Source organism: Danio aesculapii, chromosome 4 (assembly GCF_903798145.1).
Source record: "Danio aesculapii chromosome 4, fDanAes4.1, whole genome shotgun sequence".
Lineage (NCBI taxonomy): Eukaryota > Metazoa > Chordata > Actinopteri > Cypriniformes > Danionidae > Danio > Danio aesculapii.
The window spans coordinates 36,445,334-36,461,672 of NC_079438.1; the positions used below are offsets into that span (position 1 = coordinate 36,445,334).

A 16,339-nucleotide genomic window follows, 5' to 3' on the forward strand; every position below is an offset into this window, starting at 1 on the left:
GACTACTAGACACTATTAAACAGGTGTGAGTCGGAGGTGGTTGAAGCTAAACTATGCAGAGCTACGGCCCTCCAGGAATTGCGTTTGAGACCATTGTTTTAATGCCTTTAAAGTAAAATAATTAAACAAAAACATCAGAGGCTGAGAAAAATGCTCATTATAGAAGAAACGTTTATAAACAAAACTTTTACAATGGATGTTATAATTAGTTTTCTTATAATCTGCACGACCAGATAATACCAAATAAATGCAAAAAATGAACATTGTCACAATGTGCAATCAATAACACTTAACAAATGCTTGTTTAACGTAAACTTGTAAAGCTTTGTGATGTAACTGTCTAATCACAAGCAGTGTCAGTAATCGCAGTTGCACATGGGTTATTTATTTAACATTGTATCCCAAATAATGCACATTTTTCCATAGATCTGTTAGGATGACCTTTTTAACCGAACATTTTTGCTTTTAACTCTTCCACAGTGTCCTCCCCAATAGACTTCCATTAGAAATGCATTGTAGCATGTGTAATAAAGAATTTGGAAAGATACTACAGTACAGTACATCATACCGCACAATCAACTCAACTTGTATTGAACCCACAACATTCCTTTAAAAGTTCAACATGTTTTGAATTTGAGACATTAGCCACTTTCCTGGTAAAATGTCTTGTGATATAGTGCTAAATCAACAATGCTTCAAAAGCAGCCAGTTAAAACACATATTTTACCAGTTATGTCATAAGTTATGCTTGAAAGCATTTTCCCTAAAGGCCTCCTGTTAACCTTTTAGTTAATTAGTGCTGAGAAAGTGCCATGACATTGATCCACTCAATCATGATATCAACCAGTATCATATAAACAATGGCTCCTGTCCAGCTTGAGTCATTACTTTACCTTTGCACAAGTGCATTGTGAGGAATATCAGGGTAGGGGTAGTGCAAAAAAAATTACAAATAAATAAAAAATTGCTTTTACTTCTGGCAAAAAATGCATGGATGTTCCCCTGTGTTTCTCTTCTCTAATATGGGACAACAGTAGTTCAATAATACATGAGGAGAAGTTTGATTTCCTCTTTAAAAAACTCTTGTTTCATGCTCCAGGGAGAACAGACAGCCTTTTCTGACCAGGACACTCTTGGAAAATAAGAATGCGTGTGGTTCATAATTATATATTAATAATATGTTTGTTTTGTAGCCGAGAGTGCAGAAGGACAAAGAGGAAAGTAAGAATAGAGCAGTCTCTGAGCTCATGTCTTATACATGAATGATGTGAAAGATTGATAGGAACTTTGTACAAGGCATCTGCAGTGTATGTCTGACTCAGTGAGGTTTGAGCTCCCTGCGCAGGGTGTGTTCACTGTCAGCACAAATGCATGCATGTCAAGGAAGACACCAGGTAGGGTGCACAGCTTGAATATCTGGAATCTGCTGTATAGAGGAGATTGATGTGTCTTATTGACTTTTTCGGCATCTCGCACCGAAAACGTTTTTTTTTTTTTTTTTGGAAGATCAAGGTGCTAAGGTGGTCTTTTCTTTGTTTGGCTATTTTTGTGGCAAAACTAGTTACTGTACTAGAAATTTATTATTTTGAAAGTCTGTTGAACATCATTGCTAAAATAATGCATATTTTTGTCCTTTTGACCAGAAGTGTGTCTTTCAATTGCTCAATGTTGTTCCATTGCATCAATGCTTTTTTCAGCAACAAATACCACTTTTTTTTTTTAAATTGAGGTTTTTATTCTAGTGTAATCCCATTTAAAATATTGATATATGGCCATATTTAAATATGTATATAAAATGATAGCTAATATACACTCACCGGCCACTTTATTAGGTACACCTTACTAGTACCGAGTTGGACCCCCTTTTGCCTTCAGAGCTGCCTTAATCCTTCGTGGCATAGATTCAACAAGGTACATCATGCAGTTTCTGCAGGTTTGTCAGCTGCACATCCATGATGCGAATCTCCCGTTCCACCACATCCCAAGGTGCTCTATTAGATTGAGATCTGGTGACTGTGGAGGCCATTTGATTACAGTGAACTCATTGTCTTGTTCAAGTAACCAATCTGAGATGTTTTGTGCTTTATGACATGGCACATTATCCTGCTGGAAGAAACCATCAGAAGATGGGTACACTGTGGTCATAAAGGAATGGACATGGTCTGCAACAATACTCAGGTAGGCTGTGGCATTCACACGATGTTCAATTGGTACTAATGGGCCCAAAGTGTGCCAAGAAAATATCCCCCAGACCATTACATCACCACCACCAGCCTAAACCTTTGAGACAAGGCAGGATGGATGCATGCTTTCATGTTGTTGACGCCAAATTCTGACTCTGCCATCCGATTGTTGCAACAGAAATCGAGACTCATCAGACCAGGCAATGTTTTTCCAAACTTCTATTGTCCAATTTTGATGAGCCTGTGTGAATGGTAGCCTCAGTTTCCTGTTCTTAGCTGACAGGAGTGGCACCTGCTGTGGTCTTTTGCTGCTGTAGCCCATCCGCCTCAAGGATGGACATGTTGTGTGTTCAGAGATGCTCTTCTGCATACCTCAGTTGTAACCAATGGTTATTTGAGTTACTGTGGCCTTTCTATTCGCTCAAACTAGTCTGGCCATTCTCCTCTGACCTCTGGCATCAACAAGGCATTTGCAACCACAGAACTACCGCTCACTGGATTTTCTCTTTTTCTGACCATTCTCTGTTAACCTTAGAGTTGGCTGTGCATTAAAATCCCAGTATATCAGCAGTTTCTGAAATACACAGACCAGCCCCTCTGACACTAACAACTATGCCACGCTCAAAGTCACTTTTCTTCCCCATTCTGATGCTCGGTTTGAACTGCAGCAGATTGTCTTGACCATGTCTACATGCCTAAATGCACTGAGTTGCTGCCATGTGATCATCTGATTATAAATTTGTGTTAATGAGCAGTTGGACAGGTGTACCTAAAAAAAAGTGGCCGGTAAGAGTATATTGCAGTGAATGAAAATATTGCAATGTCAGTTTTTTTTTCAATATCGAGCAGCCCTGGTACATACAGGACATATATATATTTTACTTATGTGAAATCTAGACATAATTTTTTATGTCATATATGTGATTTGCATGTATTGTCATCAGATATTTGTCAATTTTTCTAAAGATTTTTCTCACTGACCACTAGAAATCTACACTATTTGTAAATGATTGCTGTCAGAGCTGTTTCCTTCCTTTCTTAAATTATGCATATTTTAGTGCAAAACAATAAACAGAACTTCACCAAAAATACCCGTTTTGCATTTCAGGGCCAGGACACACCTAGCCGACTACAAAAACTAGCACCAACAAACTAGCGCCTCGCATTAGATTGTGTTTGAACCCAAATAGCTGCATGTAAACACAATGTTCTGATGTCATTTCAACATTTGAATCAGGCCAACAAGCTACAACGTTATCCCAACAAGAGGCGACATGTGGAACACATCAAACCAACTAGCTGGACCAACACAGCCCAAAGTTCGACTATTCGCTTGGTGTGTTGCGGCTATTAGTCTACGTAAATCTATCAACCAATGCCTTGCTTGATAGACTTCCATTACAAGTGTACTACAGCCCAAGGATGTTGTTGTTGTTGTTGTTGTTGTTTTTTTGTCATTTCACAGCTTGAGAGGATGACCGAACATTGTCTTAAACTGTTGGTTGGTCAAATCAACAACCTTCCTTTCTTAGTTTACTCCACCTGTTTTCTTACATTAAACCTGTGTGACTTCAGTTATTTGATGCTAACACTTGCACTCTTTAGTACTTATGTTTGTTACCACCACACTATTCCAACTTTATGCAGGTTCAACAAGGACGTATCAGTTTGTATGTTTGTGTAAAGCATGTTTATAAGTGAGAGTTGTGTTTGTGAGAGTTTTTTGATGGAGTCGATGCAAAAAAGTTGTTTTGTATGAGTTAATGCATATTTACAAGGGTGCGTATGTGTATACATGTGCATGTGTTTGTTTGAGCATAAGATAAACTGCAGTGGGCTGAAATGTCTTTGGCAGTGTGTATTGGAGAGAAGCTCTTAAGCTGGGTGGAGGCTACTTCTCTCTGGATAGTAATGGCTTTCTACTCCTGGTCAGAGCCTGCCAGATGTATACATGCATACAGCTGCTAAAGTCATCACTGGGCCATCATAGATCCATCACTGAGCATGAGCTGAGATCACAACACTTAAATGATATATAATCCGTCATTAGTTGTGTGTGTAATGAACAGGTTCGATCAAGACCCTTACATAAAGCCAACAAAGCATTGAAGCAACTCTCTAAAATGCTTCTGTCAGTTACAACACTGAATAATGAGATATTTTTATAGAATTTTTTCTAAATGATCAATTTCACATTACTTTGCAGTGTTACCAGTTTGTAATCTCTCGCATTGCTTTGCAGTCTCTCTCTCTTAAAACTGCTGCTTGACAATGTCAAGACACACACAACACTTCTGTCTGGTTCTTGAATCTAATTGGCTGATAGGCGTGCGATATTCTGCAAATAACAGCTTACTCTCTTTACCCTTCACCCTTGTGTATTAGTCCGCCCACAGCAACAAGCAGAGGACACTCTACAGTTTGCCAAATATTGCAGCTGTTGGACAACATATCATACTTTTGAGGCTTTTTAGTCAAGAATGTTGTTGTTTAGATTGCAACTATGCAGTTAATTTATAAGGTGAGTGCCTATTTTAAATATTTATAATTTCTGAGAGACAGCGCATCGGAATCCTTTAGCCTGTCATTCAAAGCAGAGCAAAGATGGTTGACATTGTCCATCCACAAGATGGTGACAGAGTCCGCATTATAGTATAACACAGCATAATTTCTAACTACAGCTAACTAAATCATTATTAAACAGGTAAATGACGTTCTAGGTCGATCTTTCTCTCTTTTGTAGGTTGTAGTGCTGTATGTATACCATATAATTGTAGTGTATTGAGTGTGAGATGGGTCTTTCTTATCAGAAATGTATGTATTGTATGTTGGCCACTCTTTGTAAAACCCTAAGTTACTTTTTGGTTGGCCATCTGTTTGTTTCTAATTCGTCTCCAGTTTTCGTTACTGCAGACTAGTTAAGTAAAAAGAAGGAAAGAAGAAATGCCTGCATGTGTTTAGCGTTTTTCCTAATCGTAAACACAACAGTACTCTGGTAGCGTTGGCACTGCTTTGGCTTTTTCTGGGTTAATTATTGTGATCATCTGATAGCAACAGAGAAATACTGGGAAATCTCTGTAGACTGATGGCATTTCATGCTGTTCAGCCTTATAATCTTAAGATGTAAACAAAATCACCTGTTTTGACATCACTTTAGATATTACACTAAAGAATCGTTCAAACACTAGCTCTAAAGTGACGTTGGTGAATTAGTAATGGCTTCTGCTGTTCTGACGTCAGCTGCAGATGTGAAGAAATGGCGGAAGAAATTAGTTTGTCATACAAAAGGATTTTGAGACTTTCTGTATTTAATTTTCTTTTTTATATGCACAATTATGCTGTCGAACTGTTGTATAAACGCAATATCACAATTGTAGCAGTGCGATGTGGCTGTATATCATCACTGGTGGGACACTGAGGCACTCGTTCTGTGGCCTCGTGCCAACGCAAGCCTCCCACCAGTGCTGATATACAGCCATATTGCACTGCTACTCGTGTGATATTGCTCATCTATATATATATATATATTTAGTTTACAAAAGGAAGAAAAAAAACATCACCTGAGTATCACAAAAAACTATTCTAGTAGGACATTATATGTTAATGTTTTTTTCCATTAAAATTTGCTAATTAGCTATGCAAATTTGGCATATTTCATGAAACATTTGTCAATAAAACACCATTTTTCCCCCAGAGAGTTAAAGAGAATAAAATCTGAAATTCTGATATATCTGGGCCAAATATCATCTTTTTGTATATAAAAAGTTTTTGTTTCTCGGTACATGTCATAGGTGTTGATATTTGACTCATATTTTGATATTTGTGATGTTGATTTTCTGATTATAATTTTCCAGATCTTTTAGTTTACTGGCTTTTAAGAACGATTGACTAGAGCTGCATGACTGCATACGGTTGTTGTGTGCATTTGTCAGTAAAGCCGTTCTGTAATCAGTAGTAAATCTCCATGAAATCTTCACAAGATGTGCATGACAGTCCTAGCTTTTGCTAAATGACACATGTGATTTTATGTAAATTTATTGTGTGGCCTTAATTGAAACAACATTTGAGATGTGTTATAAGATTGATGTGTACAGTTCAGCAAAGTCACATTTCTTTCTTCGTAGTTGTTGTTGAATGTTAATTAATTTACTCAATAAAGTAAAGTTTCCATCATGATCTATGCCCATATTTGTATTGTTTAAAAAAAAGTTGAGTGTATTTGATGCACATTTTTAATATTTTTATCTACTCAAATTGATAAAGCGATTGACAAAATATTGCTTGTGAAGTTGCATCTGGTTAGAACAGAAAAACAAATCTGATTTAAAAAATCTTTGCTTTTTCATCTTGCTTGATTAGGTCACGCTGTGAGTATTGAACTTTACATAGCACCCCTTACATTTCTGTGACATCTGGAAATCTTTTGCTCAATTGTTTAAAACTATTTCAATGACACTTCCAGATTCCTCATTAATTCTGTCACAAGGTGATTTCTGCCTTGCTTTTAAAGCCTCAACACTAAAGCTGGATCACGGAGTCATCCGAGAAACTCAAACGTCTGTCAAAGCTGTCATAATGCGCATTCATACACACCGCTTCAGCCCAGAGCATAGCAGCCTGGAAACTTATTATGAGCGCTTTATCTTCAAGCTTATCATCCTGTGTTTGTCATGGCTATCTGCGTAATGAGTTTTCCATCTTATGAAAGTGTCAGTCAAAGGCAATTATTGCTCACTAGAAATATAACGGCCAACTTCAGCTTTAAACTGGCTCATCTTAAAAGGTTAAGCAGATGGAGGGAAAATTAAGTATCTTTTATTAAAACAATTATGTGTAAACTGCATTAAATTGTTTGAATGTTACTGGATGTTTTATGGTTCTTGACTGTGCAGAATTTCAACGGTATTGCTTTGAGGTTTGCTAGGCCGCTCTGTGATATTTAGAATTATACATTTGGCCTATAAGTGAATTCAGACATTTTGTCATCCATAAGCTGAGGTTCTGTCAAGTTGTTTGAATTGTTTAGTTGATTTTAGTGAGTGAAATCCAGTCAATTTATTTGCAATCCATGCCAGTCTGGCAATATATGTTATGGCGAAAACTGCTTTGGTAAAAAATGCTTCTTTGCAAGCTGTACTTCATTCATTGCTACATTATTGAGGATTTCACACTTCAGAAATGTAAAATAATAATATGTAAAGTGCGATTAATTACTTTACTTTAAAAAATACGAAAATCCTATGCCTTAAAAGCGACAAGCAAAAAAGCAAGTAAACCTGTTTTAACTGAAAACTGTTCAGTTGACAAAACTTAATTTTTATAATTATTACAATTTATCATTTTAGAATTAATTTATTTTTAAGACAATGTGGCAATCAAGTCAACTAATTGCTTTAAAATAAATGAATTCATTAAATTTTTAAGTAAAGTCAAATAATTACTTTAAATAAATGGGTTTACTCCCCTTTTTAAGTACAATCAACTAATCACTTTTAAAGCTGTGGGTTTAAGTGGAGTACTTAAAGTTTATTATGTTGTGTTTATTTTGGGGCATATTGTTATCCTTTCGGTGCACAATTAATCTGATAATTCACCGATTTGTAATCTTTATTAAAAGTCTTTTAGGCTTTAAAGTGAAATTTAAAAAAAAAATAACTGGTGTGACATGATTTTAAACAGAACAAAGTTTGTTGTTTGTTTGTTTGTTTGTAACAAGAATTTAAAACAGCTTAACAAGGCGGATTTTCACAAAAAGTTAAAGTTGGCTTCAGCCGGTAAACACCTTTGAACTATCATAAACACTGAAGAGCTGATTTATATTAGAAGCTGAAGCATAATTCTAATTGAAAGCAACTTGAAACTGTCCTGTTTAAAGCTGTAAAACCGCTTAAATGTTTAGGAGTAAAGCAGTTCAAAAGCTTGTTTAAACATCAGAATTACTATTAAGATATGCTTTCTTAACTGCTCTTTTTTACTGTAATGTTCATTTGCTTATTTTGTTTAATATTTCAGTATATGTTGAAATATATTTGCTTTCAGCAAAGAATTAAAACAGAACTTTGCTTCAATATTTATTATTACTTCAAATATGGGCTTGTGGACTTAATAGATATATCAAATCTTTAATAAAACCCAAAACAACTCTTCAAATGTAATGTTTTACAGTTATATGAAGCAAAAAATGTTTTTGCTTTTTCTGAGATGCCCCTCACCACACCCTGTCATTCACCAGCTCACACACAATGCCAGGCATGCACACACTACCACAGTGCAGCAACAATAAAGGTCCCATTCAATATTGCTTTTTATATTGGGCCAAATCCCAGATACAATCTTTAGGGCACACTTATAAAATAATAACATCTTAGTCTCAAACTCCCTAGACTCATTCACACCCACTGCTGTCCAGTCTATGAAGCTCTCAGCACACATTCCCCAGTGTCTTTGCCAATAAAAAGTGCTCAGGATGCACAAACATACTCAGTTGAGAGATGGAAGAGTGTTGTTCACAATCACAATACCTCATAAACTTGCTTGAGAATTGCTATTATATTTAATTTGTAGAATATTAGATTTTAGAATATATTTAAATTAAATGTGTGAATGAAATATGGGTCATTGCACCTTTGGAAACTTAAAGTATTAATTTCTGCTATAAATAAGATGAAAATGTGTTTTTCACAGTAGTTAATAATCAATAAACGTAAGAAGATATTAATAAATAGGAAATTTAATGAGAAATTTAATTTTGTGCAGAAACAGCACGCTAAAATGTACCAATTTCTCCCACAATCAAGCAAAATAAGCTGATTAAAAATGCCAGTGAGGTAAAAAAATAAAATGAGAGCAAAGTAAATATCAGTTAACATTATTTAAATAGTGATAAATATTTAAATGAGTGTGAAATTTACCTATTAAACTTCTGAGGAGCATTTTTGGCACATCGTCAGGTGATAAATTAAATGCGCAGTGTGTTTTAGAATTCAACAAATAGCAATAATCTTAACAAATTACAAACTTAAAAGTGTCTCTTTCTAAAATCAACATTTTTATTTTAATATAGCATCTTGTCTCAGTGGCTGAAGCATGTAAGAGGTCTTGATTTCCTGTCTCTGGTGGGCGTCTGCACCTGTTAGCCTGAGCCTGAAGTCCCCCATTCCCCCTAAAATCTGCCCTGTTTGGTCCACAGAGGAGCCCATCAGCCCCGAGCGGGACTCACCTAATGAGGCTTCCCAGCCGGACGGTCCTGTCACTGGGTGAGAGACGAGCTGAAAAAGACAGCGGAGCGTGGAGTTGAAGAGAGGTGTAATTCCAGCCGGCGGACTGCGGGACGGGGAACACAGAAGATTGAGAGAGGTAAGAGAGAGGGAGAGAGAGAGAGAAGGGTGGACTGGTTTCCTATTACACTCCTCTCCTCTTGAGTCCCCCTCCTCTTTTCTTTCTCCCCTCCTCTCTCTCTCTCTCTTTTTCTCTCTCTCTCCTCTGAGTAAATGAACAAATATTCCACACCTCTGAGTCTCACTTTGCCTGTAGAGTGAGCAGCAGTTTAGGAGAAAGTGCCACAGCTCTTTAGATTTATCACTGGATTATCAAAGATATAAAATGATAACCCAACAGTGCGGGGGAAATTGCCTTTTTTATATACTTTTGACATATGTTAAAGGTTTTTCCAAATATAGCTGATGATATTTAGATATACACTGTAAACATAAAACATATGGGCGGAAAAATAAGAGACCACTTGACAAATGTTAATAATGCTTATATAAATATTATATTATATAAGCTTATATATGTTAAGCTAAATAAATATTAATTATTAACATCAAATCAAATGCTTCTTTTATTTGATATATATATATATATATATATATATATATATATATATATATATATATATATATATATATATATATATATATATATATATATAATAAAAGAAGCATCTGCTTTTAATGTAAAAAAACAGCATTTTCCAATTCAAAAATCCTTGTTATTAGCGACATCGGTGGCCATTAAGTGAACTGCAATTGGTAAATTTTTGTTTCATGTATGCACATTTAGCATAGACAGAATATAATTCAATGACTCACAGCAAAGTCCTTTTCTATTCTTACTTGGAAAAAAAATAAATAAAAAATATTTTGTTCAATTACTAGAGCTATAGCAAAAAGAGAAATGAGAAATCAAAGTCTGTGTACTTGTTTAACAGCAAAGTATGCTCTAGGTTAGTTTTTTTTTTTTACAGCAGATGGTACTCTAGGCTAGATTTGAACAGCAGATGCTGATCTAGTCTTTTTTTAACAGTAGATGACGCTCTAAGGTTGTTTTTAACAGCAGGTGGAGCACTTAGCTAGTTTTATAAATGTACACACAAAAGCTACCAAGGAAGAGCGATTAGCTGTGTCTCATTTCAGAGGCTGCGTCCTCCGAAGGATACAGACTTCAGAGGTGAGTCCTTCGAAGTCCACACAAGCCGAATCGAGCATTTTGAAATGAAACGATCTAGCCTGCAGAGGACAGATCTCGTCATCTAGCAACCGTAACAGCTGCTGTTAATAAGCGGTAATACAATTTATAATGACTTTTTTTCAGAGTGTTATTAAAACTTATTTTAAGCGATCTGAAGGCAAAGCACGGTTTACAGAAGCTTGAAATATATTTCCTTTGACCCATATATGTACACATAAAAATGTAAACAGTCTATAAAATTACTTTTTAGTAAGATGTGTCATACTCTTTTTGTTTTTTTAACATGCATTTAGATATCCAAGTAAAATAAACCTACAATAATTAATCACCAAAGTTTCCTTTAAAAACGTCCTGCCGTTATCAGCGCGCAATGATACTTGGGAAGTTTGAGGCCGCAAAGGATCCACTTGTTGTGTCCTTCATTACCTTGGAAGTGAAGGATGCATTTTGAGGCTGCATTTGAAGAAGTGACTAGGCACCCTTTGAATGCATTCTTCGGAGGATGTAGCCTCTGAAATGAGACACAGCTATTGTGTGTTCCGCTGACTTATGCAAGTTGACATTTAACTGTGAATACTCTTGTAGTTTGCTGAAACCTTTCATAACTTCATTATTGATTATTTTAGGTGCAAGTGGTATTTGTAAGGAATTGGATGCAAGCAGGAATACAGCTGTTTGTAAAGCATACATCACCATCTGCTGTTAAAAACTAGGCTCAGAATTGATTCCACATAAAATAGTGATGCACTTTGAAAATCTCAGAATCAATGCCGAATCAATTTCATGAACAATTCTTCACTGCAGCTCTATAATTTAGCTCATTCAATATGTTGTAGTATTTTTTTCTTAAGTAGAACTTTTAAATATATTTGACCAGAAACCATGAAAAAATATACAGGCATACTTTGAGTTTTTGTTTTTTTTTTTTGTTTTTTTTTTTACAACAGTTCTGTCTGGTTCTCAAATCTAATTAGCTCTTAGCCGTGTGATATTCTGTAATGTCAGCACTCCTACAGCCTCTTCTTCAGTGCCAAGCAAAGGACTAAACTCACTACAATTTGCCAAATAATGCAGCTGTTGGACAACATAATGTACTTTTGAGGCTTTTCTGGAGAGAATGTAGTTGTTTAGATTGCAACTATGCAGTTCATTTATAAAGATAATGATTTCGGTAATGATTATAAAGATGCAAAATTTCGTAGATTCAGCAGGTCTGTGGCCATCAGCCTGTCATATTGAGCTGTAACGCCACGCCAGCAGAGGGAGCCATCGCCCGAATAATGACTCAGCTCCGCTCCCTCTGCAGTCATTTCCTGCTTGTGCTGTATTTCAGCGAGAGCACAGGCCATGCTTCCTTGTGAAGTATTGCCAGTTTACCTGCCTTACCAAGCGTTGTTCCAAGTGACTTTCATGACTGCTTTTCTGTGTATGACCCTGCCTGCCTTGATCAAGTACGTCATCTGTCTTTGCCCTCTTGCTCTGTTTTGGACTGCTTATTGTTGCCTTGAACTTTTGCCTGCCTTCTCACCACGACTTCTGGATTTGCCCCTTTGTATCTTGATCTGTTTTGGACTGATTATTGTTGCACTGATCCTCTGCCTAAATTACTACTATGTCTCCTGGAATTGCCCCTGTGTTTGTTGTTTGGTTTGGACTGTTTACATGTTGCCGACTCTTTGCTTGTTTACCGGTTAATGTCTCTGTCTAATCCCATTAATAAACATCTGCATATGGATTGTAACACAGCCTCAGACCCCTCGTTACATGAGCAAAGCAAAGAAATTGATGGTTGGTGTTCCACCACAAGATAGTGACAGAGACCGTATAATAAGTTCTTAGGGGGGAAACTGAATGTTGGAGGAAAGTAGTTCCTTGTACAAAAGGGTTTTTGAGACTCTCCATGTTTGATTCAGTGCCCTGTGGCCTCTAACCAACACACGCCTCCCAGCAGCGCCAATATACAGCCACTTTAACGTTTCAGTTTATCAAACAAATTTAAATATTAATCAAAGATATCACAAGTAAATACATCATGCAGTTTTTATATGAAGGTTTTTGTTATTAAGGGAAAACTAAATACAAAACTACATAACCCTGTATGAAAAATGTGACCTCAAGCTGAAGCAAACTTGGGTTCTGCAGCAGCTCAATGATCCAAAGCACACCAGCAAGTCAACATCTGACAAGCTTAAACAAAATGAAGTGGAGTGACCTAGTCAAAGTCCTGACCTGAATCCAATTGAGATGCTGTGGCATGACTTTTGAGGCAGTTCTTGCTCGAAGAAAAAACTTCCAATACGGCTGAATTACCACAATTCTGCAAAGACAAGTAAGCTAAAATTCCTCGACAGTGCTGTTACAGACTCATTGCAAGTTATCGACAACGCTTGATTGCAGTTGTTGCTGCTAAAGGTGGCCCAACAAGTTATTAGGTTTAGTGGCAAACATTTTTTCACCCAAGACTAAGTGGTGTTGTATTTTGTTTTCCCTTAATAATAAAGATCTTAATCTAAAAACTTTAAATTGTGTATACTTGTGTTATCATTGACTAATATTTAAATTAGTTTGATGATCTGAAACTTTAAAGTGTGACAAACATGCAAAAAAATAAGAAATCAGTAAGGGTGCAAACACTAATATTCATTTATTTCCAGCAATGATGCCTTTTAATCTACAGCCTTGCAAACAGCCATGAGCCTATTTACAACGATCTTCAGTTATTCATGTTAAATGTTAACTTTCCAGTTTCCTGAATGCCTCCTTATGTGGAAGTTGATCATTACAAATGTACAGTCATCCAGCCATTATCTGAAGTGCACACCAAGACTGTGATCAGAATCAGAAAGCCTATTATTTTACTTTCCTAAACAAATACACAACTCTATGGAATTTATTATATGGAGTTACATTATAGCATCCCCATTGTCTATATGGCTAACAAAACTCTGGCTCATTGTGTTTTTGAGGTTTTTGACTCACTACTGCAGTTCCGAACCACCGGATTAAACTATCATCCTGCCATTAATAAAAAGCCCTATAAATTGACAGTGAAATGTCTCCATACACACATCCACAGCCTAGATTGAGCTTTTTTCTGTCCAAGATTCCAGTTGCAAGGGGAGTGCAGGGAGCTGGACGTTCTGGAGCCAATTTCCAGACCACATTGTGCAGACTTCAGCAAGGTAAGACAGAATTGCCCTCACTACCACAATCCCACCGCCAACTTATTAATTACAGATGGTGAAAGCTGGATGCGTGTCATGTGAATGATAGCCAAATGTTCAATAGAATTGCAAAGAGCCCATATGTAGTGCTCTTTACGACAACTGCAGTGGCTCCAAGAAGTATTTGGACACGCAAGTCATTTAAAAATTCAGGTTATTGTTTTTGCCTGCCTGCTTGCTTAAAAACAAATGACTTTTGATTTAAATGCATTGCCATTCATTTGATTTAATTGCCAAATGCTTTTATTAAGTGAGCATTGCATTGTTCTTGAAACCATAGAATAAAACAGTGTGCAAATGTTTGACATCTTGGTAATGTTGATGTGACATGACCTAAAGGTGCCATACAGTATCTTATAATATTTTAAACATACAAGTCTTTCAATAGTCCCTTGGAGACCCGTTTAGAATATCTGTAAATCAATTCAAGTTACATAGTTCTCCTTTTTAATTAAAAAAAATTATGAAAATACTCATTTATAATCATAAACAATTAAAAGTTATTCTTAAACCAATTAGGATTTATAATATTTTCCCCTATGATGTTTTTATTTTTAAGAAATATAATATGCCAAGGATGATAAATGGGAAAAGTTCTTAATTAGTTGTTGGGGGCTGAAGGGGTTACAAGCTTCAACATATTTTTTCCATGGTAAATTAGATTGTATACTGTGTATTTTTATTATTTTTTTATCATACATTTATCAAACATTTTCATTTAACTTTACATATAATAGCATATAAAAAGCATAATGCTGTATTTCCACAATGCTAATTAATTGTCATTTTAAAACTTTATACTACGCCACTATCCTTTAAATCTCTAGAGTAGACCCATTTATGATTTTATTTGTGTTTTAATCATTTGAAATATATTGAAATTTGAATTTAATTCACTTATTGTCTTAAATGTTATAATTTGTACACGTCAGAACAATGATGTTGTTTTTATTTTTAGAAATAAATACATTTGTTATCTCGAATGGCAATAGAACATTATTTAACCCATACATACTTGCATTTATTATGCTTTCTGTGTATATAAAATCAATTTGGTACTATTCATTTGATGTAGACATCTATACATATGTACACAGTTTGCTATAAAGGTTATAAGTTGCAGCAACCAATTCTCTATTGTTAAATATTTTTTCATTGTTCAGTAGTTGTGGGTTTATTGATGTGTGAAAAGGTTTCCCGTGGTTGTGAGTTGTAATTACAGGTTACTATATCGCTGTAGTAATTGCAGTCTCAAGTTAAATACTGTCAAACAGTCTCAAATTGCTGCCACTTTATAGCTTCAGTTTAAAAAGCAGTCTTGCTGAAACTAATTGTGTGCCAGTAGTTTTGGTGTGTGTGTGTGTGTGTGCGTGTGTGTGTGTGCGTGTGTGTGTGTGCGTGCGTGCGTGCGTGCGTGCGTGCGTGCGTGCGTGTGTGTGTGTGTGGTGACTGCAGGAGTGACTGCAATTGAATTTTTCTGTTATGTAATATTGGAGAATTTAAAGGATTGCTAGATTAGATTAGATTTAACTTTATTGTCATTACACTTGTACAAGAACTAGGTAACGGAATGCAGTTTCAATCTACCCATCTAAAACCCCTTTCCCAATCTTTCTGAATGAAATGCCTACTTTACTACATCCATTCAACCCACGGTAGAAAAAACAAATCATGCCCACTGTTTCCTCATTTAAAATTCTGTTACTCTAGGAACTGCGTCACAATACTAAAACAAATAACGATCGCAGCTTCAGGTTCATTGGGACTTTAATAATCAGGAATATGCTAATCCGCTTGTTGAGTAGTGATATGGAATACTGTTTCCGGGTCCAAGCCGCTAATCATTTGAATTGATAAAATACTCGTTTGCGACCACTTTTTAGACATATCACAAATTAAAGTAAATTTTTTATATAAAATCATAATTTTAATTTCATAAAAAATGAATAACTTTCTAGCCATCGGATAATAGGCATGGTTATATATATTGCAATCATGATTTTCAAAAGTATTACATCACTTTGTAAACATTTATTATAACCATTGGTTGAGTCTTCCCATAGAGTTTGATAGAGCGCTTGGCGGTGACATCACACTTAACTAGTGGATAGATATGAACACAATATGCAGGTTGTTATTTGCTATACACATGAATTACAAATAGATATGTATATATGTATATCATACATTTTACATATTGTCAAATTGTCAGTTACACTGACAAAGGCAGATAGCTGAAGCATTTTAATCTCATGCTTTGACTTTATATAACTACTGTACACTCTCAGAAATAAACTACTAAAGGGTACTAATATGTACCCTTGAGGTATTAATATGGAAGTTTTAGGTACAAAATTTTACCTATTGAAAAGGTGCCACCCCAGTGACATCTCGCGTACCTTTATTTCTGAGAGTGTAGGTGCAGACCAATACTTCTATTATTTGTAGAAACAAAGGTCT

At 35.7% G+C, this 16,339-nt stretch overlaps 1 protein-coding gene across 1 annotated transcript in view; it reads right to left on the reverse strand.

Moving 5' to 3' along the window:
* Positions 1-9,541, reverse strand: part of sema3c (sema domain, immunoglobulin domain (Ig), short basic domain, secreted, (semaphorin) 3C) — an 88,985-nt gene extending 79,444 nt beyond the window's left edge. The window contains exon 1 of the mRNA XM_056455556.1: positions 9,403-9,541. The gene's annotated coding sequence lies outside the window, so the exon portion shown is untranslated. The remainder of the gene's footprint in view (positions 1-9,402) is intronic.
* Between the last annotated feature and the right edge of the window lie 6,798 nt (positions 9,542-16,339).